General features: G+C 46.7%; 1 long non-coding RNA gene across 1 annotated transcript; it reads right to left on the bottom strand.

Moving 5' to 3' along the window:
* Positions 1-2560: 2560 nt before the first annotated feature.
* Positions 2561-21296, bottom strand: LOC311597049. Its single transcript, XR_014779073.1, has 3 exons — positions 21056-21296; positions 11001-11125; positions 2561-2876 (listed from the first exon to the last, which is right to left on the bottom strand). It is a non-coding gene; the product is annotated as an uncharacterized lncRNA (long non-coding RNA).
* Between the last annotated feature and the right edge of the window lie 4370 nt (positions 21297-25666).

Genomic DNA, 25666 nt, shown 5'->3' with positions numbered 1-25666 from the left:
CCTCAGAGGCTGTCCTACCAGGGGCAGTCCCGAGAAGTATGGCAGTAAAGTTTGTCTTAAAAGGTTTTCTTTTGCATCAAAAGGGAAAAACAAGAAAAGAAGAGACATGGAACCAGGAACAATATGCCTCCCCAACACCTAATTTTCTCCACCCAAAATCAACCAGTCCAGCCCTGGTTGGGGATGGGCAAGGCTGCAGAGCACAGGAGGGGCATTAGCAACCCTCACTGGCCAGAGACATGAACAGTCTTCTAACGTGTTTTAAACTTTCAAAACAAAGCTAGCTTAACCACAGAACCTAGGCGTGGAGTGGCTCTGCTACCTCCTCCCAGGGACAATGCATATTCCTCTGTGACAGATTGTGTTGACTTCTGTGCAGGGTGCTTGTCTGTGAGGTGTCCCCAAAGAGTCACCAAAGACGCGAAAAGAAAATTATGTCTGAGCAGATTATTTAACTGTATTTCAAAGTGCATTGCTTGTAAACAACCCACCGATGCTGTCAAAATCATTAGCCTCATATTTGAGAAGTCAATTTTGTTCGCACAGTGGGTTGCTGACACCACCCCCTCCCAATTTTTGTTTGTATTTCTTACTATCTTTTTAGACCCATCCTCAGGTTTCATCTGTTTGGGTTGTTTTTCTATGATGCTTCTTTTTTTTTTTTTTTTAGGGCTGACCTCACCAAAAAAGCACAATTCAATTTTTTAAAATATAAATTAGCCATTTGTCATTGTGCAGCCAAGACACAAACATTTCCCTGAATGGCACACATAAATAATGAAAACTGAAGACGGAATGAGTCCTGCCTGTTGGCAGGGTAATAGTTTAATTGTGTACAGTTATTCTTACATTAAAAGCGGCATACCTGGCAAGCTTTACTGGGTAACAGGGACTTTTAAGCGTGCCAGTGTTTCTACACAAGTAACGCGGGTCAATTGCGAAAGGGATAACCATAATGATTAAATCATTAAAATTTTGTCTATGCTTCACAGAGCATAGAGAAAATTAACTTCCCACCAACCTCATTTTTCTGCTGAACATGAAATAATGATTTTCTGCCAGTATAATTACAAAGCTAACATCTGATAGAGTCAGCATCCAGCGGGGATTATCGCAGGCATGAGTATTAGACCTCATTACCAGCTTGACTGCAAAATTATTACATCTTGTAATTGGAGGGTGAGATTTATATACAGATTGGCCGGGTTTCTGTAAGATTGTAATTACAAGCTTCGTTGGTTTGCTACTTATCACACGGTGCAGGAGGAGGCAAAAACAAGCAGAGGGAAGACCATTTCATTAAGCCGTAACCCCATCGCGGGAGGAGCGCTGTAACGTCCCTGTATTTATTAGGCCAAACAGAGCTGTTTGCAGAAGGGGAACCCATTTATTACTGCCTGACAAATGGGATTTCATTTATTTAACCTCGGCGATCTATTTCAGTAAAACGTACAAACGAGCCATCCATTTTATGATTCCGGAGTCAACGCTCAATTATCTAAAGGCTAACTGAGTGTTAAAGTGGCCATCTGCTGGGGTGAATTCATTGATTTAATTTGCTTCGAGTTGCTGAATGATGCAGGGTAAGGTGGGGAGACGAGGCTGAGCTTGCCTGATCGAGGCGGGCGTCTATGTGGGCGCCGCCTCCAGAGTGTGCCTGTGTGTGTGTGTGTGTGTGTGCGCGTGTGTGCGCGCGCGCGCACGCGCGTGTGCCTGTGTGTGTATGCAAGCACGCATGTTTAATCTTTCACACAATAGAAGAAGGCGATCAATAGCAGCTTAAATTTTATGAGACAAGGAGTTAAGTTGTTCAGCCTCAGCCAGAACACCTTTGCTCTCCAGTAACAAGTCATCTCCGGGGCAGAATTAATATTGACAAGCTGGCTTCTTTGTGGCTCATTTGGAGGGCGCCTGGGCCAATTGGCGGCCTGTAGTAATAGAGCCATTATTAGACTACATTATGAGACTGAGGATCGATGCCCAGCCGGCCACCGCCCAGAAGGAGACAGGCTGCTTGCCCTTGCCATTGGTTATCCCTCATTGATGCTCACATTTGTTTTCACGGGTTTAAATATATATATAGATAGATATATAGATATATAATATATAGATATATATCACACAAATAAACAAGTGAATAAGAAAAATAGATGCCTCGTTGTGCACCAATTCTCAGTGCTGTCAGAGATCCCAGACTGTTGGAGGAAAAAGGACAGACAGGCAGACAAGAGTAAAGAAAGGCTGCAGCTCAGTGTGGCAGTCCCAGGCCTCACAAGGCCACTGGTCCAGGACTGGTCTCAGAACCCCAGCGATGAGTCCAGCCATAGGCACAGTCTCAGTGGGCTGCCTTGGATTAGTTAGAACAACGTGGCAGAAGTAAGTGTTCCAGGGTGGCGAAGGGCACACCAGGCATCCAGAGGTAGAAACCTTTTTAGGGAGCCCAGAGACTAGGCAGAAGCCTGTGACCATAGCCAACAGACCCAGCCAGCAAACCTCCCTATTCCCCTCCCTGCTATTCCCTCCTCCCGACTCCTGTGCACACACACACACACAGCCCCTCAGTGGTTTCAGTCTCCTGTCAGGATAGCATCACTCACCCAGTAGACCAAGGAGGAAATTGCTAGTCTTCTCCGACAAGCTCCTTCTGAGCAAGGAATAGAGGAGCTTCCCACATCCACCTGTCTCCCAGTATCCAGTCTCTCTGGAGATGAGTGGATAGCCCTCCTTGGTTGGCAGGTGACAAGCCCCCTGCACTGTAGAAGACCTCTTGTCAGGTTTGGGGTGCTGTCTCCTCAGGGGCAGCAGGAAAGACAGAGTTCATGGGTCATCATCTGCTCCCCATATCTGGATTCCTCTGTGCCTTCCCTCCAAGTGATCTGGAGAGAGAGAGAGAGAGAGAGAGAGAGAGAGAGAGAGAGATTTCATTCTGCAGCCAGGTATCCCTAAGCCCATGCTCCAGGGGACAGCCCCCACGACAACCTCTTTGGGAAGGACATTCCTCATTGATAGAAGCACTACCCAAGACCTCCCTGTGTCACTCTGACTGAACTGTTTGGCCATGGCCCCTCCTCAGCCAGGCCAGGGCAAGTATGGCTTCTCAGTTCTTTGCTGAAACAACTGATGCCAGAGCTGCAAACATGTAACAGCTGCTCTGCTGTGAGTTCTCAGCACAGCAGTCAACTGGAATCACCAAGAAATTTTTATACTTGAAAAGTCAGAAGCCGTCGGTGAGCAGGTTAACAACTTGATCAGAAGTTTTAAGTGTTAGATTTTAATTTAAGGAAAATCACTGGTATCTGTTAGATATTTGCAAAGTAGAGAGGAGCAGTGGGCAAGCTGTCCTGTTTTGACTGTAGATAGGTTGACATCACAAGTCAAGTATCCCCGCCTAGAATCTGTGTCCTGTTGATTTGCTGTGGGAACCTTGTACAGCACCACCTTGCTCCTTCTCCTCGATGCTAGGAAGGGACAGTTACTACAGACTATATGAATTTGCAAGAGTCAGCATGAGATGAGAATTCAGTCATTTGTACTATTCACAGGGGCAGGAAACTGAGGTAAGTGATCATTGATGAAGTGGCTCAAATACCCAACTTTGCTAGTTGCACGGATCATTTTGGGTGTTCTGCAAGCAATCAACAGCAGCGGAGGTAAAGTCATGAAATACTACTTGGAAGAGGCCATGGCACACAGCTCTGCTCCCACCAGAAGTCTCCACTCAGGTGAAGTGGAACCCTCCCGAGGCTTGCTGGCCCTGCCTCTGTGGGGGACTTAACATGGGCTTAGTTCCTGACAACCTCACAGGCTTTCAATCCCAGAGGTCTGAAGCAGGATTCCCAGAAGTAGGAAGTGGTAGCTCCCAGGTCAGTGTTCTTGATGGACACCCACACTCTAGACCCAGATGTGTGGGTGAGCCCACAGGAGGAAATCCAGCTTCTGTCAGACACCCGTCCCATTCACCCACAGAGGCTTTCCTCCATAAGGAATGCTCAGAGCCCACTTTTCTCTGTTCATTAGCAGGAACTGTTCCAATACCAGGTGCTTACAGCAATAGAAAACAGAACTGCAAGAAACGTATAATATTTTCTAGGTATCAATGGGCCATGGCTCAGCCCAGACTTTTTTTTTTTTAACCTCAATACATCAGTCACTGCAACATCAGCTTTTATGATGTATCCCTCAATAAACTGTCTAATTCAGGCTAAACACTGAACGTGAACCTAAACACGGGCCATTTATCTCTCAGACGCTCAAAGAGGGTCTTCATACGGCAGTAAGGGTGAGTGCAGCCCAGTTCAGGGGCTCAGTCATGGAGTGGGAAGAGGGCTGAGCTAAGGGAGAGGAGTCATGGGTGCTGAGCCCTGAAATGGGTGCAGAACAGCCAGGAGCAAATGTCACGGGCCTGGAAGCAGGAGCCCAACAGACAGGTACATCTGTGACAGATCACTGATGCCTCAGAGTCTGCACAGGGCAACAGATCTTGGAGGAAAGACCTGGAGCGGACTGGGCAGACAAGAGTGGACCAGAGGGAGGGCCCTTGCCCCTAGCAAGCAGTGCTAGTTGCACTGGGTGATCATTGGTCACCTGAGTGGTTAAAAGCAGAGCTCCCAAGATGGATGTGTGTTAGCTAATAAAGCAATGCTCTGAACCACTGAGAGGAAAGGAACTGTAGACTAGAGCAGACCTCCTGTTAGGAAGTCTCTACATATGCACTGAAAACCATCACCGGTGTCCTGATCTCAGATGACCTCTCTAAGGGCCAATGAACAAACTTGAGGTCTGAACACAAAGGCTAAGACTGGGAACTCAACCCATGCTCCACTGATGCACCCCAAAAGGCAGGGGCTCTGCCACAAGAAGCCATATCATAAATATGCAAGGTAGAAACTCAGACTGTCCTGGGTATAGAATCATGTGGCAGCCAGGGTAGTGAGGGGAAGGGCATGACCCTGAGGGAGGAAAGACAGCACTGGGATCCATGGACACCCCGCAGGCCCCAAGGCAGAAAAGCTGCCCAGAGCTGCAGTGTTGTACTGCCCCTGTGGGGATATCACCCTGTAGCAAAGAGCCTCCATGTCTGACCTCCAAGCTGGAGACTCTGCCATGACCACAGGTCACCCACTGTTGTCCTAGTTTCTGTGTTTGACACCATGCATACAATGGATTCATTTGTGTTCCCCATAATCAAAGGCATCATTCCTAGCATGACGGTGCTGGGGTGATGTGATCAGAGGGAGGAGCCTGCATCCAGAGGGACAAAATGGGTGTGTGCACCCAGCAGATGCTCTCACCAGACTCTGCCGCTGACACCCTGATCTCACATTTCCAAGATTCAGAGCTATATGAAGAAGTCTGTCCTTTGAACTACTTTGATGCAGGAGCCCCATCTAACTGACATGGCCTAGCTGAAGTTCTGTACCTGTCACTCACATTCTAGGTGCTGACCTGCCTCGTGCAGTCACTCTGTGCTGTGGACAGATGGCCCTCTCAACCAGCAGACACTCCAGCTGTGGACAGATGGCCCTCTCAACCAGTAGACACTCCAGCTGTGGACAGACAGCTCTCTCAACCTGCAGACACTCCAGCTATGGACAGATGACCTTCTCAACCTGCAGACATTCCAGCTGTGGACAGATGGCCCTCTGCCTCTGGGAATATGTTCACCCTACTTAGTAGTGAGATATTAGCTACAGGGCAGGACATGGCAGTTCGTCACTGCTTTCTCCCTCCCCCCCCCCCCTTTTTTTTGGGTCTCCCTGGCAGATTCTAACTGTTGCTTCTGACCCAGGTTTGTATTTTCCTGTCTCCATTCCTGCTGGAGATTTATAAGTGTTGGGAATTATTTTGCCCTTGATGGAGGTTGCTTTTTTTTTATTACATTTGCTTGCTGAATGTTGAATGAAATTTTTATTTTATTTGCTTACTGACTGGGAAGCCACATGTGTGTTCCCACACACCTCCATCCAAGTATTGTTAGGGACTCTGTGGAAGGCAAACACTCCAAACACTTAGAAGCAATACTAGAAAAGCGAGGCACGAGTGCTCTCTCCCAGATGCCTCTACACAGAAGCTTCTCACGCTACATCTGACAGTCATGTCTGCTGCTGCCATAAAAGGCACAGTCCTGCCTGACCTGCTTATGCACACCATCTGTAAAACATGCACTAAGGACTCACAGATACAACCAATCTATTTCCATAAGGCAAAGCTGAAGTTATGATACAAGTATGAAATGAAGCACTAAATATAATCTGGAACAAAAAAAAAATTAAAGAAAAAAAAAGCCAATCGTTGTTCTGCAAATTTTGACGCAATGTCTGGGTGGAATTTAATATGTTCCTGTCTGGAATAGCCATGTCCATGCTCCGTGCCTGCTTCCTGCTTCTTTCTCCCGATTCCCGGAGGAAGCAGACTCCTTTGCCATTTCTCATCCACTGTAAGTTCATTGTTGGTGAAAAGATGCCTAAATCGGTCCATCACTTTGTAATAAAATACCCAGGACTTGTTTATCTGATCAATGGAGAATGCAGTCTCCAGCTGCCCTGTGTTAATGGCCCAGAGCCTAAAATGGTGACTATCGACTCTCAGAGTTGCGGGGGAGCAAACACTCAGATGGGGTTTCCTGCTGGAAGCTGACACGCTGCAGTTGAATTGCTGGAGTCAAGAATGTATGCCCTTTGCCTCTCTCCCTGGGAGACGCCTAAAAGACAGAAGCCTTTCAAACGGAATTGTTAACTAACTAGCATCCTGAAAATCACATCCCCACGCCAAACTGATGATTCACATACATCAAGTCTACTCACACAGCCAGAGTATTCGTGTCTGACTTCCGAGGCCTGAGGCCAGTACCCCAGGCATTGATCTCAGTTCAGTGTGAACTGAGATTCACACACTTGTCTATCTATCATTGAAACAACTACTCATTGACTTACCCACTTAACAAGTGTTGACTGTAAGTGAAGAGCTGTGTAAAAAAATGTAACACACATGGACCTGAGCCTGGCCAGAGGTTCTCATGGTGAGGTCTACCTCTATGGGCCACAGGTATGAGCCTTGTCTCCTGGGGTCTCAGGCCTGACATTGACGTTGCCCATATCCGGGTTCAGGTAAATCTGGATTCTGACCCTGCACTGCACCCTTCTAAATCTTAGCTTTTTTTTTTTTTAAATCTGTAAGAAGGATTCTTTCAGTTCATACAGTTACCACAAGGAACAAGTAAGACAACCCAGTGAGAAGGCTGAACACCTACAGGAGATAGAGATTCTTTTCAGGGTCCACTCACACCCACACTACCAAGCATGTGCACTCACAGAGAAGGCTGAGTCACCAAAGCTGGGCTCACCAGCCCACAGAGAGCTCTGCTGCTCTCTTCCACTCTGCCTCTCTGGGTCTCACAGTTCTGTCTGTGCCAACACGTGGCACTGGGAATAGCTGGAAGCCGGTCCTGGCCCCAACATCTCTGGGCTGCTCACTGTCTTCTCAGTGCTAAAAGCCTTAGACAAATGTTACAGAGTCTTACTGTGAAAACAAATCCAGGTTGATTACAGGAAGGGAGACCTGTTTTGTCTCTCAGACCTGTGCTGATAGAGCTAAAAGGACCCTGTGTCTTTGCTGAAGCCAGGTAGGCTTTCCACACCAGCCTGCAGCCGCTGAAGAATCTTCTGGAGGAGAAGTGGAACATCAGTCCCTATGTGGAAATCCCAGGGTTTGGGATTGGCACACCATCTCATGCATAGAAAACTACTTTCAAACCTACAAGACCGGCAGTGGGCAGTTAGAAAGTGGCAGTAGCCTTCAGGAAGGCTCGGGTTCTACTATGGGACTATTCAACCTCACACATGCTGCTTCAGGCACATGAGGTATTTTGTGCATGTCTCCTCCATGCCCCCTTCATCCTCAGAGACAGCGGCCTACTCTTGCTTTCCCCACCTTATCTCTCATCCCATCTCTTCCTCCTCTTCCTCTGCTGGGAAACCTTACCTCCCTTCCCTTCCTTGCACAAGGGAGCCCTTAACAGCTGTGTCTGCTTGTTCTGAGCTGCTAGCAGAAGAGCCACAGATGCCAGTAATATGGGACAAGGTGGCCTAGAGCTGGGGTACAGACAGAACGTCCACTGGTAGGGACCCAGTGTGGCAAGCTAGAAGTCTGCGCCACTCTCGGCAGAAGGAAGGGGCTGTCCGTGGCCTCTAGCAGGAGATAGGAGAAGCTGACAAATGACTTCTGCACGCAGCTTCATCACCACCTGTCCCAGCGTCGGCCTCTCTACCACACACACTGGCCAGCAGGTTAGCGTGTCATGAGTAGCCCTAACCTGACCGCGACGGCCAGAAGACTCAGATGCCATGCTCATCCCTATGTTTTATCTCTCTGGAAATGGAGATTTCCCTCATCAGTTGCTGGCGTTAACCTCTACTGAAATTTAAAGTTCGTTTGGGCCTTTAGATCTTAAGTCACTCTACAGTTAAAACACGTTTCCCAAAATCACTGAAGTTCTCAAGAAGGCTAGCCAAGGATTTAAGAAAATGGTAAAATTAAACGGAATTAAAACCATGTATGCCCTGCCCAACAATTACATGTAGAAAAGGGATGATTTTACAATTCAGATATTAACCTGGATTTACCTGGCTTTCTTTTACTTCAAGCTTATTTCTAACAAAAGAAAAACTCCTAGGCCTGATGGCTAAGAGAGTCCAATAAAGAGACAGTGGAAAGGAGAGAGAGCAGGAGAGAGGGGAACAGGTGGTCACAGGTGCTGCTGGTCCCTTGGGGCTATTCAGGAATGACTTGGGACTCTGTGCCTATGTAACCAGGTATCTCTGTTACCCACGATGGCCCCTGTAGGTGCCTCCCTCCTAGATCGTCTAGGAGATGGTAATGAATTCCATACTTCATGAAGGGACAAGGAGAATACCTTCCATGACCCAGTGCCCCTCACTTCTGCCCTCACTCCTTCCAGCCTGACCCCATCCCCCCCTATCCTGAAAGCACTGGCCAGGTTGTCTAAAGGCCTGCTCACATCCTACCTCCTGGAGGCTGAGCACAGACAGCTACAGATCATCCAGAGGAGGGAGGCCTCTCCGTCTGATGGGATGGTATCTGGTCAGATAAGCAGGGCTGCGTTTGACTGATGGCTGCAGCCTGGAAGCTTCCAGAGCGCCTGCCACCCACACTGCCACTGCTGAGGGAATCAGACTCTGGAGGCGATTTGATCTAATAGAGGTGCGTCTTCAAACACGGGTAATAGAACAGCGCACAGGTCAGCTTGGCAGTAAAACCTCAAAGACCATCCCTGCCAGGCTCCGGGGTGTCATCAGCAACATGAGCCTCATAAATTGGCCCTGAGATCCCAGGAGATACGAGGCTGGCTTTGTGGTCACACCGACACTCAGTCACTGGGGACATGATCGCCAGGGGATAAGGTCATGGGAGCTCTGAGATGGTATCGATGCTCAGCCCTAAAGCGGAGAGCAAAGTGATAACAAAATTGGAGGTGGGCTGGGGAGGGGGGCACGATAATCCATCACTGCACCTGTGCAGGGGACCAGCAAAAGCAGTATTGATTTTCTTACAGGCCAGTGCACAGATTTGTCAGACAAAAGAATAGAGATGTCAACCCCAGAATCTGTTGGCAGCCATTGCTGTGTGCAGCCTGAAGCCTGCCTCATGGAGGCCCAGAACACTGTACGCACTGAATTCAGAACTGACAGTCAGTTTCTTTCCAGAGAGACAGACATTCTAGTCTCGTGGAGATGGGTGTGGCATCTACACTGACCTGTGTGTGGGCCCAGGACCTGCTGCGAGCATGGTCTCTTCCTGCTCTCTGCCTCACTGGTCTACAACACCTGCCACTAGAGAACAGTCCCCTGGATGATAGTTAATATTCATTGTTTGGCTTTAAGACTCCAAATGATGGGCACTTTGGTATTACAAGGGAAGTCGGTGGAATTAATTCCACCTTGAGCCCAGGTGAGCCTGACTAAGCATTAGGCCTTTGTTGTTGTCTCTGCCCAAGACAGAGTCAGTCAGAGCCCTTGGGCCTCAAGGGTCTGATGTCCCTCAGAGAAATACATGCCACCTGTGCTCCCCAAGGATGCTGCAGGATATGCATTGTGATATCCACTTATCTGTAAAGGGTCGTATGAATTCATTGTGTTAAAAGTAACAGCCCCTCGAGACACCACTGGTGACCTGAAATTCTAAGAAAGTCGACCAGTTTTCCCAGTACACTATGCTCAGCAGTCTTCACTAAGCTGCTAAGTGGGAGTCACAGGACGATGAAGTCGGAGCATCAAAGATGACATCGGAGCATCAAAGGAATCCCGTCAGCCACCAAGCTGCCTGAGCCCCTAGAACTCCAGCTCACTAAAAGGTCCTGTTAGTCACACCCAGTTTGTTAAGAGCCTCTCGTGGCTGGAGAAGCTGAGCCCCATGAAGGTCTAAGGGGTCACTGTTTCCATCTTGTAATAAGGTTCCCAACAGTGCAGCCACTGAGAATGCATCTGGCTCACAGCTGGGTGCTCATAATGTCCCTTCGTTCAAGTTAGTTCTCTTATATCAACTCAAACGACCTTGTGATGTCTCTAGTACGAAGAGTTTCTCCCTCGAGGGAGAAAAGATGAAGCACAGATGCCTGAACTGAATGTATAGGGCTCCTGACCTCGGTGCTAAGTGACCCTCTGACCCCTGCTTCCACTCTGCAGCTCTCCGAGAACCTTCCACTGAAGGACAATGACTACATGTTGTGGTTTCAGGGTCCAAGAATAGAAGTCATATTCCAGGGGAACAGGTCATGATGTTGCCGCATAGTCAAGAGCTGTGTGAGCTGACGACATTGGGGTTCTTTGAAACTGTCTGTTGGACCCAGGTTATATAAGTCTAGGGCACATAGGGGCTCTGACTGAACCTGGTCATAAGACTCATATGTCCTACATAGATACTTGTGGCGACAGAGTGGGTCTGACCTTATGTCCCTCCCCACCATCTGGTGACTGTCAACATACTGTGACAAAGTAATAGGTTCCATTTTTCCTGCTACCGCTGAGCCAGTACGCCCTAGAATCACATTCTTCCTGGAGACTCTCTCTTCTTCTGTATCTCTTGGCCCCAGACAAGGATATGTAATGAACTAATAAAGAAACAAAAAAAATTTTTCAGCGTCTTCGTTCCTTTTCTATTTCTGTGATAAAGCACCACTACCAAAACAACTTATAAGAAAAAGCATTTATTTGGAGCTTACAGAATCAGAGAGTTAGTCCATGACCATCACAGTAGAACACAAGCAGGCAGACCAGCATGGCACTGGAGCAGTAGCTGAGAGCTTACACCCTGAGACACAACAATAAGGCGGGTGGAGGTGGGCAGGGAGCAGGGGAGAGAGGGAGGGTGGGAAGGAGGGAGGGACGGAGGGAGGGAGGCTGGGGAAGGTGTGCTATTTTGAAGCCTCAAAGCCCACCTCCAGAGATATACCTCCAACAAGGCCACACCTCCTAATCCTTCCCAAACAGTTCCACCAACTGAGGACCAGGAATTCAAATCAAACATAGGAGCCTATGTGGGCTAGTCTCTTTTATACATCCTCATGTAGTAATTATGTTATAGCCAGGAACTCAGTAAGAAATGAGCTACACTGAAATAAAACAATTACAAGTATCAAAAAAGGGTTACTAACAGGTAAGGAACTCTGATAACTGTAGTTGCTAGTGCTATGGCTCTATCCAGGAGCCTTCTGCCCAGAAGGCCGACTGTTGCAGGAGGCTAGCAAGGTAGGTGGTTTTGATGTACCCCCCCACACCCAGGTATGTTTCCTTTTTCCTTCACAACAAGTGTCATTCCAGTTTTTGATACATTTTTGTTTGCTCATTGGCTCAGGGATAGGTAGGTTGTTTTGTTGTTGGTTTATCTTTTTTTTTTTTTTTAAGAAATATAATGTAAAATCCTTATGAGCATTTGTGTTCAACTCTTTGTAAAAGCATGTTTTCATTTGTCTTGGGGTAAGTTCATGGGTAAAGAAAGTCTGAACTAGATGGTAGGTATGTGTCTGTTTTAAAATATTGTCTGCATGCCAGTGTGAATATACTTAATATTGTTGAAATATATATTTAACAATGAGTCAGGTGGTTAATTTTATGTTGCATGATTTTTACCACAACTATAAAAATCAAGCAAATTGAGCTGAAGCAAAGTTCTTGAGAGCAACACACCACCTCTCTTGAACTAGTCTTTGTGTGTAGAATCTCACCGCTGTGGATGACACGTGGGGAATCAGCAATTCTCTAAGACAAATCAGTTTACGTACAACCAGCATCTCTCACAGCCTGACCCAACATCAGCCCCCAGTGCTGACTTAGCATACTCGTCGTAGTCAATATTGAACCATCTCCCAAAGGCACTGGTGTTGCAGTCAGGAAGTAGATGGGCTTGGCAGAAGGCAGCAGTCACTAAGTGATGACCATAAAGGTATATTTGTGAACCCCTCTGGCCTATTCCTCCATACCTCTGCTTCCAAGCTGCTAAGACATGAAGAGCTTTACTTGGCCACACATTCTCAACCATGATCCTTCACCACAAGCAAAGGAAAGAAACAAAAGGTCATTGTTTGAGATCTTTGAAACCGTGAGCCAAGATACAACCTATCTCCTTTAGATTATTTACCCCGGGGATGGAAAGCTGACTATAGCATACCATAGTAGATCTGTAAGGAAAAGTCACCATTAGTTAAAAACGGAAGACAATCACATTGAAATTTTCAACAAAAACGCAAGACCTGTATCTTCAAGCAGCAAGCATGGCATGAGAGGTTCACGTCAAGGCACCCTGCCTTGAAAAGAATCATAGCACAACACCAATACCAACGTAACACCAACAGCTCTATAGAGCTGTAGAGCTTTGTTGGTCATTGGCTGGAACAAACCCACCAATAATCGACTTCAGGATGTACAGCAGAGTGAGCTTGGTGTCCTGATTCCACTGTGGTCTTGTCTCATCGTGTGACAGATACACTCAGAGCACTGTGCTGCCTGCTTCCCTCCAGCTGTGCCTCGCTGCAGCACTGTGGCCCGCTGGCCATTATGGGTCGCCTACAGGTGGTTTATGAGACACTTTCATGTTTCTATGGAATGATACCATGACCAAAACTACTTAAGGAAGACGGGGCTTATATTTGGTTCTGGGGATAGAACTCAGGTTCTCCTAGGTATAAGCACTTTACTGACTGAGCCCAAGATTTTAGAATTTCCCCAGCATCAAAACTAAGGATGTGCTTGGTAGAGAGAAAAAGGGATGGATACTCAGAGCTTAGAGTGGAGCTAGGGTGAGCCTCTTGTTGCCAAGTCTTGAGTTCAAGTCTTAGCTCCATACCATGGTAACCCATATATTGTACTGCATAGAACAGACACACAAACAGACTATGGACAGCCCCCTCACATGCCAGTCATCTGAAAGCTGCCTATGTCCCCCTTGGGACCCTTCTAGGCAAGGACTTTCCAAGACTCTTCTTTCATTACCTCTTCCAGGAGCTTAACTTACATTTAAATCTTGAGGACGCATGGCAACCTTCCCTTTAGCATTAGCTCCCTGAGTGAAGGAGTCTGGGACTCCAGCACTCACGATTTCTGGAAAAGTACCTGAGGCTGCCCACTCTACTCAGCCCCGACCCCTCATGGCTACCCTTCTACCATCATCCACCCCTGCGGAACTGCAGTGGTCCCATGGGGTTCCACTAAGACCCATTTATGCATTTTTATTTAGTGAATATGTGTGTTGCTGAAAGAGTTTGGTGCAGTGCAACCCTGTGATAAGCGGGTGACCTCAGGCCTTCAGCCTGCGAGTGAAACCCAGTGCAGTGTCCGTGGGTGGCTTGCTCTCTGAATGACCCAAATGAGAGAATGTAGCCCTGTCGCTTTGAGCCATTGTGAGGCCATCTCTTGATTTCACAGAAACCAAGTCACATCCCAACTGTTGGCTAAGAATCCCTAACCTGAAAGTCCAAAATGCTCAGAAACTTGAAATGGTATGTGGCCTTAATGCCACATGAAGAAAGCTCACACTCGACCTTTCATTATAGACAATAATTGAAAATCACACTAAAAATGTTCCACCAAGCTAGGCAGTGGTAATATACTCCTTTAACCCCAGCACTCAGGAGGCAGAGACAGGCAGATCTTTGTGAGTTTGAAGCCACTTTGGTCTACACAGTGAGTTCCAGGACAGATAAGGCTACACAGAGAAACCCTTCCTCAAAAAAAAAAATTCCACCAAATACCTTCAACCCATCTGTGCAGGAAGACACAAAACATAAACAAATTTTGGGTTTTTTTTGGGGGGGTTCATTATCCCTAAAATTACCCCTAAAATGTCTTCTTACTTATATGGAAATATTACAAAATATAAGACAAAAAAATCTGAGCCTAAATGTTGGGACAAGGGGTACCCAAGCTGTATTATTAACCAATGAGCCATGTCTAACTCCAGGTGGAACTGACCACTCTCTTACCAAAGACCAAGTGGACACAGTCTGGCCATACCCCACAGAGCTCTGTCATATAATTAAGCTTGGTCTGGGGTAGCTTCATTTTGGGGTTGAAGGATCTTATTGTAATTCCATGGGCAACTTCTTATACTCTGGCCAAGCAAGATGCCTGCTTCCTCTACCTTCCCCTGCAGTCACTGTGTTCTCTGAGAAAAGGCGGCTAATGGGAAGCTGAGGCCCAGGTCAGAGCTTCCCTCTGTGCCTCATGCTACCTTAGACCCAGGAGGAGAGAGACAGGTGTGGGTACAAGCATAGACAGATAGGGAACTACCTATCCACCTGTGTCTGCTGTTACATACAAAAGACATCCCTGCCTCCAACACAAACGCCCAGGAAACATTCACACCTTTCCTGTTCCTAAACCTAACTCCCTCCTGCCACAGTGAGAACTACTGACTCCCTCCACGGTGAAGATAAGACACCAACAACTTTCATGTGGACCTATGCATAAAAGCGGTCAAAGCAAGACCATTGCCCTTAGTTATAACACTTAACAAATGATGCAGGGACCTAGCATGTGTGTTTTGATGGTGCCAACAAATGCGTGCACCCATGCCATCCATAGCAATATGGAACACCCCTTCAAACTTAGAAGGCTCCTTCACACCTTCCCAGCAGAATCCCCAATGCCAGAGCCATGGTTCTGCCACTGTGGATTAGCCTCAGCTGCTCCTGGCCACTTTGTGAGGCCAGAAGCCAACACTCTGCCCTGACTTCTCTTGTTGAGTCACCTTCACCTGGCCTCTCCCTATCTGGCTGTCACTTGTCTGTTCCACTGTGTGAGCACAGATTCCCTTAATCCACAATGCCATATGAACTTCTAGAGAATTCTAATAGGAAGACCATTAAGAGTGAAGCTGCTAGAAATATGTAGCGATTTGGGGTGAGACTGCTCCCCCACAGGCTCAAGCATTTGAGCCCTTGGGCCTCAGTTGGTGACAGTTTGGGGAGGTTCGGGAGGTGTCTTGTACGTGAGATTTAGCTTCCAGCTCCTGCTGCCCTGCCTGCTGCTTGCTGCCACGACTCCCCACCATGGTTCCCTTGTATTTCTCTGTATACATAATATCAAATAAACTCTCTTCTATAAGCCACCTTGGTCCCTTTTTAAGATCACATCAACAGAAAAGTAACTAGCACAGGATGATTTGCAAAACCGTTTACCAGAAAGAAATTTCACTTCTCACAGGTCAGCCTGTAAGTGGATTCTGGGGTGGTTGTGGTTTATTTGCTGTGTTGTGTTGTTTTGTTTAAGATGGGGCTTTATGTAGCCCAGGCCAGCTTCTAACTCACTATGCAGCTAAGGATGACCTTGAACTCCTGTCTTCCATGTGCTCAGGAGGACAACCGTGAGCCACTGTGCTCGGTGTCGGCTCTGTAGAGAACGGTCAGGACATTTCCACAAAGATTGGAGAGTTTTTTTGTTGCTCTTAACTTCTGACTTACTCTGCTATTCTTTCTGCCCTCCCAAATTTCGTTCTTCCAGCATCTATGGTCTATCTTACTGTGATTTCAATTAACATACCCCTGGTTTTAGAATGAAAGGAAGAGAAGAAAGAAAGGAAGGAAAGAAGGAAAGAAGGAAGGAAGGAAGGAAACTTTGATAAGTACTTTTTTGGTACTTTTTATTATGTTTCTTTTTAACATATACATTTATATTATTCCACATAAATAAAATAAACTACATACAGCAGGAAGAACCATAAGACAATCAGGAATTATGTTACATTCATAGTGATTTGGCTATTTGTATTTGGCAAACTTGAAGTAAACAAGTAGACCCTCTCTTGTTGGGTCTAAATTTCTGAATGAAGATCAATATCTATCATATCTTCATCTCTATTAACTTAAAATATCTATCTTTATCTAAAAACATCTTAACTCCTAACCCATTAAGCTTAATTGAAAGACTAAACTCTCTGGTCTTCAACACTATCAGACCCTTCAACCCTATCAGGAATAAAATTTAAATGCCTGAGTGAACCGGAAGTGCAGGTTAGCAGCTTCCAAAATGAAAAATTGACTGAGAAGGTTTACTGCCCGAACAGTATTGAATTTTGTATATTGATGCAAATCATGGTCATGTCAAATATTAGTCTAATTTTATGACAAGGATATATATCCTAGGTTGAATAAATATGATTCTATATATATATAAGGTAAGATAGTTAAATAAGGTCCTCAAAAGCCTCAGAGACCTACAGAATATGGCATTTAAAGATGTTTTTATTATTCTAAATAATCTTTGACAAGTTAACTCCTGTCAACACCCAGCCTGCCTCAAAGAAGATGATGAGCATCAAAGAACCTCCTTATGAAGTTGGCTTCAAATGTGGCAAACAAGCCACTGTGCACAATGTCCTTGTTTCTGCCACAGAAAGAACTCTGCCTAAAAATAGGCAAGCTTAGATGCAGGCAGAGTCAACAGCCGAACTCTGTCAAGACAGGGTAATCAAGTCCTCAATAGTTCCTGCCTCACACACATGTTTGTCAGATATATTGGGCTAGAAGGCCAAAGATGATGCTCCAATGTTATAGTGTTGAGTGACTGTTCAGGCAGCAAACTAATGAGTACTTTTTGATAGGACCATCTGACAGATGGCTACCATGAAGTGTCATTTCAATAACCTACCAGGTTCCCTGTTACCCAGCTCTATATATCACAGACACTTTGTAAGATGCTGTGTGCATATTTTTCCTGTCTTGTTTGTCTATTCATTTTGTCTATGATGTCTTTGAGTGTGTTTTTTCGTTTTGTTGTTGTTGTTGTTGTTGTTGTTGTTGTTGTTGTTGTTGTTGTTGTTGTTTTTGATGAATTAGGATTTAGCATAACTTTTTATTGTCTGGGGTTTTGTTGCTTTAAAATCCTTCCTAAGAAATACTTGCATGAGCCAGAGTATTCTCCTAGGTCCGCTATTAGTAATTACACAGTTTTTAAGTTGAAGTCTGTGGTCAGTCTCAAACTACTACTTGAATATGCCATGGGATGTCTTCATCCATGTTGAAAGCTGTTGAATCCAGCACCATTAATTCACCTCCATGTTCTTGTCAGAGAATGAGTGACTGACACGGCTCCGGGTTCTGGTCCAATGGTCTCTTTCTCTGTCCTTGTGCCAAGTCTGCATCTGATAACTATTGTGTTCTGTGACACAGAATCTAATAGTGTAGGGGAGATGTTTCCTTTGTCTCCCACCCTTGGGGAAAACACTACTATTTCACCATTGACAGTGATGTCTTTTAACTTATCTCAGTGGCCCAGCAACATGGCTCAGAGAACAAAGATGCATGCAACTCTGCCTGGTCCCTAAGTTCAATCCCTGGGACTTACATGATGGAAGAAGAAAGCAGATTCCTATAAGTTGTCCTCTGACTTCATGTATACGTTGCCATGGTATGCATATGCATACACATACATACATGTCCACTCTAATGCACACACACACAAGAAATAAACATACAAACAAATAAACACAAATGTAAAAGAACACCTTTCACCCAATGCAGAAGTCCCTGCCTTTTCCTAGCTTACTTCACCAGGGCCAGGTGCTCACTCTGTGAAATGTTCCTTTTACACTGACAGTAAATTATATTATTTCCTCTTTATTCTATTAAGATTATGAATTATATTAGCTGGTGTCTGAGTGAAAACCAACCTTGTATGATTGGTTTAAACCACCATATGTTGCATTTTTGGCAAATGTTCTTGGCTCACTTGCTGTATTTTAACAAGAGTTTTCCAAACTAACTCTGAGATGACAGAGGTGCCAGAATTATCTCACAGATTTGAAGCAGCCATCCCAGAAGCAACTGCATAAGCGGTTATAAAAATATACCAAATGAGTGAAAAATAGACTCATCAATGAAGCATAAATATAAAGAACCAAAAGTTTGAGAAGTGAAAGACAGAAGCACATGTGGTTTGTTTTGTTTTTAAGCATCTTTCCTTCAGTGTCCCACTATTCTGTCTCAAGCCCGCATCTTTCATGCTACCCTGGCTATTATGTCTATCTAGAATTTATCAAGTACTAAAGCTCCTTTTTGTGGCATTTAAATGCATTCTTTCTGTACTGCTTCTTTTCTGCATGGATCCCCCACATTTCCGTCTATGGTGAACATGTAGGTGTCTTGGTAGTCCTGACCCACAGGTGACTTGAAGGTTGCTGCCTATCCAGTCCGTGAGCATGCCTACATGGCTTCTTTCGCCTGTTTTCTCTGAATATTAGTCACATTTCCTGTTTCTCACATACTTGGTATTTTTATTACACTCCAGACACTGTGGAAGACAAATGGCAAAGGCTTCAAATTCTAACCCAGGACCATGACTAGCGGCTTTTCCTAGAGGCAGGACACCTTTTTCCACCCCCATCCCAAGCCTCATCTTCCTCCCAGTATACTAAAGCTAGATGTGTTGCTCTAGTCAGCAGCCTCACGGGTGTGGAGAGGGGTTGTGTTTTGCTGGGAACCTGGGCATCTCCCTACACATCACTCTGAGGCTGAGTCACATGTTCTTCACAGATGAAATGCAGACTTGGAGTTCCATCTGTGTCCTCTTCTCTGGGGAATTCCCTGCTCTCTCTTCTTCATAACACTGATGATCCTAAACATTGTCCTCTGAGCCCTGGCTCTCTGCCTGAGTCTGCTGCAGCCATGCTCTGTGCAGAATGGACAAAGCCCACAGGCAGAAAGCCAAGGCCTGTAAACCACCCAGTGAGCTGCTTCATGGGTTGGAAAAGCATGTGACGCTTCTCCTGCTCCCAGTCACTCCCCATCACCTCCAAATACCCGGGGCTTGAAATCATTATTCTCTCAGGGCTTGTCCTTGCTCCCCCAGGGGATGGTTTGCCTGGCAGCTCCCCAATTGCCTTGTCTTCTGTCAGTGTCACTCGGTCACTGCCAGCTCTATGTGTAGTTCCTGCAAGGTGGGATGCTGCTAGGATGAACGAGAAAAAACATCTGTGTCCACACAAACACTTCCTTTTCAGTAGAGGCTGAGGTTAGGGGTGCATATCCGCACTCTGCAGATAAGCCTGAGGCTACCCCTTCACCCACTGAGATATCCCAGCTGAGATTCAGGCAGGTGAATAAAATTCAAGGTTTACATCTATAGTTACAGGATGCAAGGTGGGGTTGATAAGTGGGACTCTGGCTGGCCAAGAATGGTGTGTCCATGCAGCTGAGGGTTAGCCCCCTCCCAGGCAGAGGGAACTCCCAGGACTCAAATATATCTCAGAGACCACCCCCGGCAAAGTGTTCTCCCAGCCAGGTTTGCCCTTCATAGGAGAAGCCATCACCCTCAAGTGTATCTTGGATGGAGATGCAGATCTCTCTCTCTCTCCCTCTCTCTCTCTCTCTCTCTCTCTCTCTCTCTCTCTCTCTCTCTCTCTCTCTCTCACACACACACACACACACACACACACACACACACACACACACACATATACCTGGAACACCTGCCACCAAACAATCTATTTCTTAAATTCAGGGGCGTTTTACATTATGATTTAAAAACTATACATGTTGTTTGAACTATAAACCCATCACAGTGCCCAGCCATCAAGCTACTGGATCAGAAGACAAGGCAGTGAGAAGATAGAAGGGTGGGAGTCTCAGGCACTGCTAAGTACAGTGGCAAACACAGGGATGTGACACACACAAGGCAGTGAGAGTGCTGGCTGCCCAAAGCAGTGTGCCCAGAGGACACCAGATGCTGAGGGATCCTCTCAAAAGTACCTGTCCTTCAATACCATAGCTCCAGGATCACTGGGGCCCAAAATGGCTGTGTGTAAGTCTTCACTGGAATAAGAGAGTGTGTCTCGCCCAGTGGGAGCAAAGAGAAGACGGAAACATACATGATAGGTGTCAAGAAAAGTCCTGCAAAGGTCTCTGGTTGCTTCTGTATCCCTCAGCATTTGACAGTAGGTAGGAGCCGCAGGCAGGAGCAGGCTCAAGGAGAAGGTGCACCGTGTGGTGCCTCCTAGTGTTGTGGCTTTCCTGAAGGGCAGGAAATGGGGATTCCTTAGCCCCTGGCCGCTGCTTCAGGGCAGGCCTAGGCCAGTGATTCCTCAGCTTTGGACAACAACCAGTGTTGTCACCACCCTGGGACTGGGGTGGCCGCGACCCTGTCTCTAAAGGTTTGGCAGGTACCTAGGGATCTTCCAGTGACCACAGTGTCTCTCTTCCAGCTCCTTTCAGCCCCACACTTCCTTCTACCTCAAGTCTGTACTCTATCTCCATCATCCCCTTGTTCCCGCCCTGAACACTACCTCATTGACTGCTCATCCTGGGGCTCTTCCTCTGCTCCGAGCTGTCCTGCCACTTGTGTCGCTGAGCCCCCAGTGGCTGAGCAGCCAGCCTCTGCGTATCTTCTGTGGCTTGCCATGTCACCATGGCTTCCTCATCCCCTGCTTCTCCTCTGTCTGTGCTACTTCAATCTTTACCAGCCCATCCCATTCTGCTAAAAGTAAATGCGATGGTCAGTCTCCCGCCATCAAGAATCACCTGGGAAGAGAGCATCAATGGGGATTTGCTTACCCTGGGTTGTCCTGTGAGCACATCCATGGGATATTGTCTTAGTTGTTGATGTAGGAAGACCCAGCCGACTGTGGGAAGCACCATTCCCTAAGCAAGGGTCCTGGGCAAACTGTTTGAAACTGCCCTTTCAGGGCTGCAGCAAGCAGCTGTAATTCTTGTGTAATCTCCTCCGGGTATCTGTGGAATATTCAAGATGGCCAGTCCTGGCCATAAGGTTGGTTCAGCAGGCTTGTTTAACAGTCTTTTTTTTTTTCCTCAAAGTACCTAAGGAGCAAGAGAAAGTCTGAAAACTGCTAAATTGGAGCCAATTTTTTCCATCCCAAGGTCTTCTCTTATATGAAAGTGAACATCAGGCGTGTTTACAATATACAGAATTTACTATTAGCTTGGGTGTGGTGCTGCACACCATTAATCCCTCTGGAGACAGAGGCAGGTAGAGCTCTGTGAGTCTGCGGCCAGACTGGTCTGCACAATGAGTTCTAGGCCAGCCTAAAGTACAGAGAGAGACCGTCTCCCAAAATAAAAAGAGAAATAGTATCATTAACACTAACAGTGATTCTATTAGAGAAAGCAATGCTTTGCCAGTTGCCAGCTCTGAGTGGACCTAACGTTTTTCTCATCAGTTCCATCGACCTGGGTCACAGGAGAGGTATGCGTGCTTGGTTCTTGGCTCCTTGCTCAAGGTTTGAGCTTTAGATCTTAATAGGGGCGGGACACTCCCATCCCTATCACCCTCAACCACCTCAGAATTACATTAGTTCTTGACTGGGAGTTAAACGCTGCTTGCTTTGAAGAGAAAGCAAAGAACATTCAGATGGCAACAGAAGATGATGCAGGTGCTGCCAAGAGCTATCCCAGGGCACCCACCTCTGTGCTTCAGGTCACCTCATCTGGCTTTCGCCTCCGGCAGCAGGTCATGTCCTCCAGGATGATACGTCCCATCAAGTGAAACCTACAGGTGTATGCCTCTAACGAAGAAATAGCTGGCTTCGTGCTTCCCGAGGGCTTGCCTAATGTTTATTATTGTTTATATTTGTTATCACTATTATTATAAATGTTAATAACCTGCTTATACAAAAAAAAAAAACATCGTTTAGTTTGCTATGCTCCTTAAGGCATGTAGGGAAATGGCACAGCTGTGCATGCAAGTCCTTCTCTTGCACAATGAGCTTGGAGCCTGGGCTTGTCAACGTTTTGTGTCATGAGCATTTCACCAAGGAGATCTGTACTTTACACAAAACTCCTTGCAGCAACACTCACAACACAGTGGTTCTTCCATCTCCGTGTCCTCTGCTGTTACTTCCATATTAGACTCTTTTGTTTTGTTTTACGTGGCATGGATATTTCGCCTTCATGTATATCTGTGTATCACATGAATGCTCGGTGCTCTCAAAGGACAAAAGAGGGTGTTGGACACCCCCCCCCCGAAACAGAAGTTATAGACAGTAGTGAGCTGCTATGTGGGTGCTGGGAATTGAACCCTGGTCTTCTAAAAGAGCAGCCAGTACTCTAAACTGATGAGCCAGCTTCCTAGCCCTGCATGCTGCTTCTTCTAGTTAATGTAACTTAGTTAAGTCACCTGAATGCTTAAAACACCAGCTCCACTTACAACCTGGTCAGTGAGGTTTCCTCAGTGTATGGAACAGTGTAGAGATCTAGGGGCCTCTTGTATGTACAACTCATATCTGAGAACTGATTTCACATGAAAATAACACCCCTACCCAGTGTTGCAGGAATCTGAGCCAAAAGTCCAGGAAATAACAGAAAGTGTGGCATCTTAACCAGTTCAAAGAATCTGAAAGTGTTGGCAGTTTAATAATTGTTAAAATGAGAGTCACCAGTCTCTCACTCCAGGTCTCAGACTTTGAGATCTCTGTTTAGCTCCCTGGGACCAGAACCTGATTAAACACCACAGGAGAGACAAAGCTACAGGATCAGGACCAGACATGAGGTATGCCACAGCCATGCCTAGGACAGCAGGAATCACCTCCTCCAGCCTTCCTGAGAGCCACAGAGAAGATGCTGACAAGGTGTGGGAGAAAAGTTCCATGGCACAGAGGAGGTGTGGAAACCAGGGTGGTCACCCAGTCATCACAGCCATGTTTCTGTGCCCACCACAGCCAGAGACAAATGTAGAGTGAATAGGCAGTTGAGACGGCTGTGTCAGCTCACACGAGCTGCCATCCACAGAGAAGAAACTGCTGCCACAACCCTTACTTAGTTTCAACAGTAAGAAGGCTGCTGGAAATACAGAGGAGTCTGCGTTTACATGGAGACTCATCAGAAATAAATGCTTCCCCAGCCTTTGACAGATTAAGTGGAGAAAACCAGCTGGGTCTGTAAATCAAAGCAAATAAATGGTTGGGTAATGGCTATCTAGCAAACTGCTTTCCCGAGGGTGGAGAATACTGTCTCAGAATAACAAGCAAACCCTATAAAAATAATCATATCCCACTATCCTACGGAACCGTTAATGAACATACTGAAAGCTGCCTTTATACCACAGTTAAGGGACAATAACGGGACATTAGAAGCGAATAACAAACTTAAAATGAAGACCAATTATGCACTTTGAAGAACAAAATCCTAAATTGCCATTCAAAGAGAAAACAAAAATCCCAATTAAAGGTTAATTTTTAAAGAAAAATGAGAACCTGACACATGAAAATGAGGGTGTGGGAAACCAGATCCAGAGAAAACGTCAGCAGTGGGCTGCTTGTTTTAATGGGGGGAAATGGTTGTGGTTTCTCCTTGCACAGACAGAAGACTCTGTGGAGCGGACAGCTCCATAAGGTCTCTTCTGCAGCCACACCCATTGATGGTAAGATCCCCAGACAATGAACAACTGGCAAAGAAGCCCAAGTTAGCCACCGCCTCAGAAATCTGCCTCTGTGACTTCTGTGTGTTTTCAACATTCTTAGAGGGGATTCATTCCTGTGTTAATTTTCAAGAAACCATCCTCTAGAAAGTAAAGTGTGTCAACCCTTCTCTTTTGGAACATTCTAGACTCGAAGAGCTTGTGCTCGCCATGCGCAGCAGGAACCGTACATATAACTCAGCGTTCTGATGTGCCTCCAAACCCGGAGCCAGTAAGCCCAGCTTCTCCGGAGACCCCGCTGCAAAGAACCCTGTCACTATGCTGCGTGATGTAGCCAGTCCTTTCTCCCATCTCACTCAATGCCACCAATCATTTTTAAGGAGCTATGCACGCCCCCCCAACCCCTTCCCACCCACTGTGAATAGGGTTGGGCAACACACTATCTACTCAGGGTGTGTCTTGTTTATGCCTCCAGGTTCCCAATTCTGATTCCAGAGTCATGTTTGTTCATCCATGTCCCCACAGGCAGGGGCGGGGACAGGGGCGGGGACAGGGGAGGGGGCAGGAAGGGCATTTCTTTGCCAGCAATGACCTGGTGTCTAACTGTGTATGTCAAGGTCACTCGGATTTTCCTTTTGAGGCTGGGTGTTGCTCTCTCTCCAGGTCAGTAACATACAGTTCTGGGATATTCGGTAACCACTTTGTAGCTTCCCATTCATAGACAGGACACTGGAGAGACAGCACCTAGCCCGGTCCCCTTTACCTTCACTAAGGCCGCAGATGAGGTCCGTGTATAGGAGTCACAGAGGTGGACCACCTGCCCTGGCTGGCCTTGAGTTGGGTACATCTGCTTCTTGGCTTGGCATCTTGTGGTTGTACCGTATCTTCAGACTGTCTGCCATATGGGCTTGTTGCTTCTCCTTCTCAGCACAGTTGTAAGAAGGAAAACAAAATGCCTGTCTGCAACATTCTAGATGCTTTCTAATATGCTCAAACGTGCCTCCTTTAAGTACTTAAACTGTCATCCTAGGTCTGACCCAGCCCCCTTAATGTCAGCCATTTTAGACAACTCATGAAGATTTGAGAGGCCCTAGTGACTGTCAACTCATCTTGTAATCTCAGGCCAGTTAGCCACTTCATCCCTCGGGGCTGAGAAAGTCTAGGTCACTTCCAGACTGACTCTGGGATTCCTCAGAGGTGTGGCCTGACTACAGGGGTGTGGCCAGACTGGTGTTGGGGTTTGCATCACCCGAGGTTGCCCAGGCTCACTGCCAAGCTGGACCTCACCATTACTGTGGCAATTTGAACGAGAACAGCAGCATAAGCTTGTGTACCTGAACACTTGGTCCCCAGTTGGTGGAACTGTTTAGAAAGGGGGTAGGTGGTGCCGCCTTATCAGAAGAGCTGTGCCGCTTAAGGGGCTTTGAGGTTTCAAAGATTCGTGCTATTTTCCCTCCCCCTCCCCTCTGCCTCCTCCTCCCCCTCTGCTCCCCCCTCCCCCTCCTCCTCCCCCTCCCCTCCCCCCTCCCCCTCAGGCAGGCTGCAGTGAAGGAGCCTTTCAGTGATGTCTGAGCAACAGGGACATGCCAGCAGCCCTGCCAGCAGGTACCTCCTCCCCTCTTAGAGGGCTCCCTGCAGTTGAGATCGGAAGTCACTGGAAATGACACCATGAAGACGCTGGGCTAGGATCGGCTATGCCAACATGCAGGCAGCTGCTGCCTTGCACTGCAGCTGTTTGAAGCTCTTGCTTCTTAGCGGTCTGGTTACAGCAGCTACCTGCTGCAAGTGGAGAG

This window comes from Acomys minous (genome assembly GCF_964271855.1).
Source record: "Acomys minous genome assembly, chromosome: 5".
Taxonomy (NCBI): Eukaryota; Metazoa; Chordata; class Mammalia; order Rodentia; family Muridae; genus Acomys; species Acomys minous.
The sequence above is the reverse complement of the archived record's forward strand: the minus strand, read 5'-3'. Positions and strand labels throughout refer to the sequence as shown.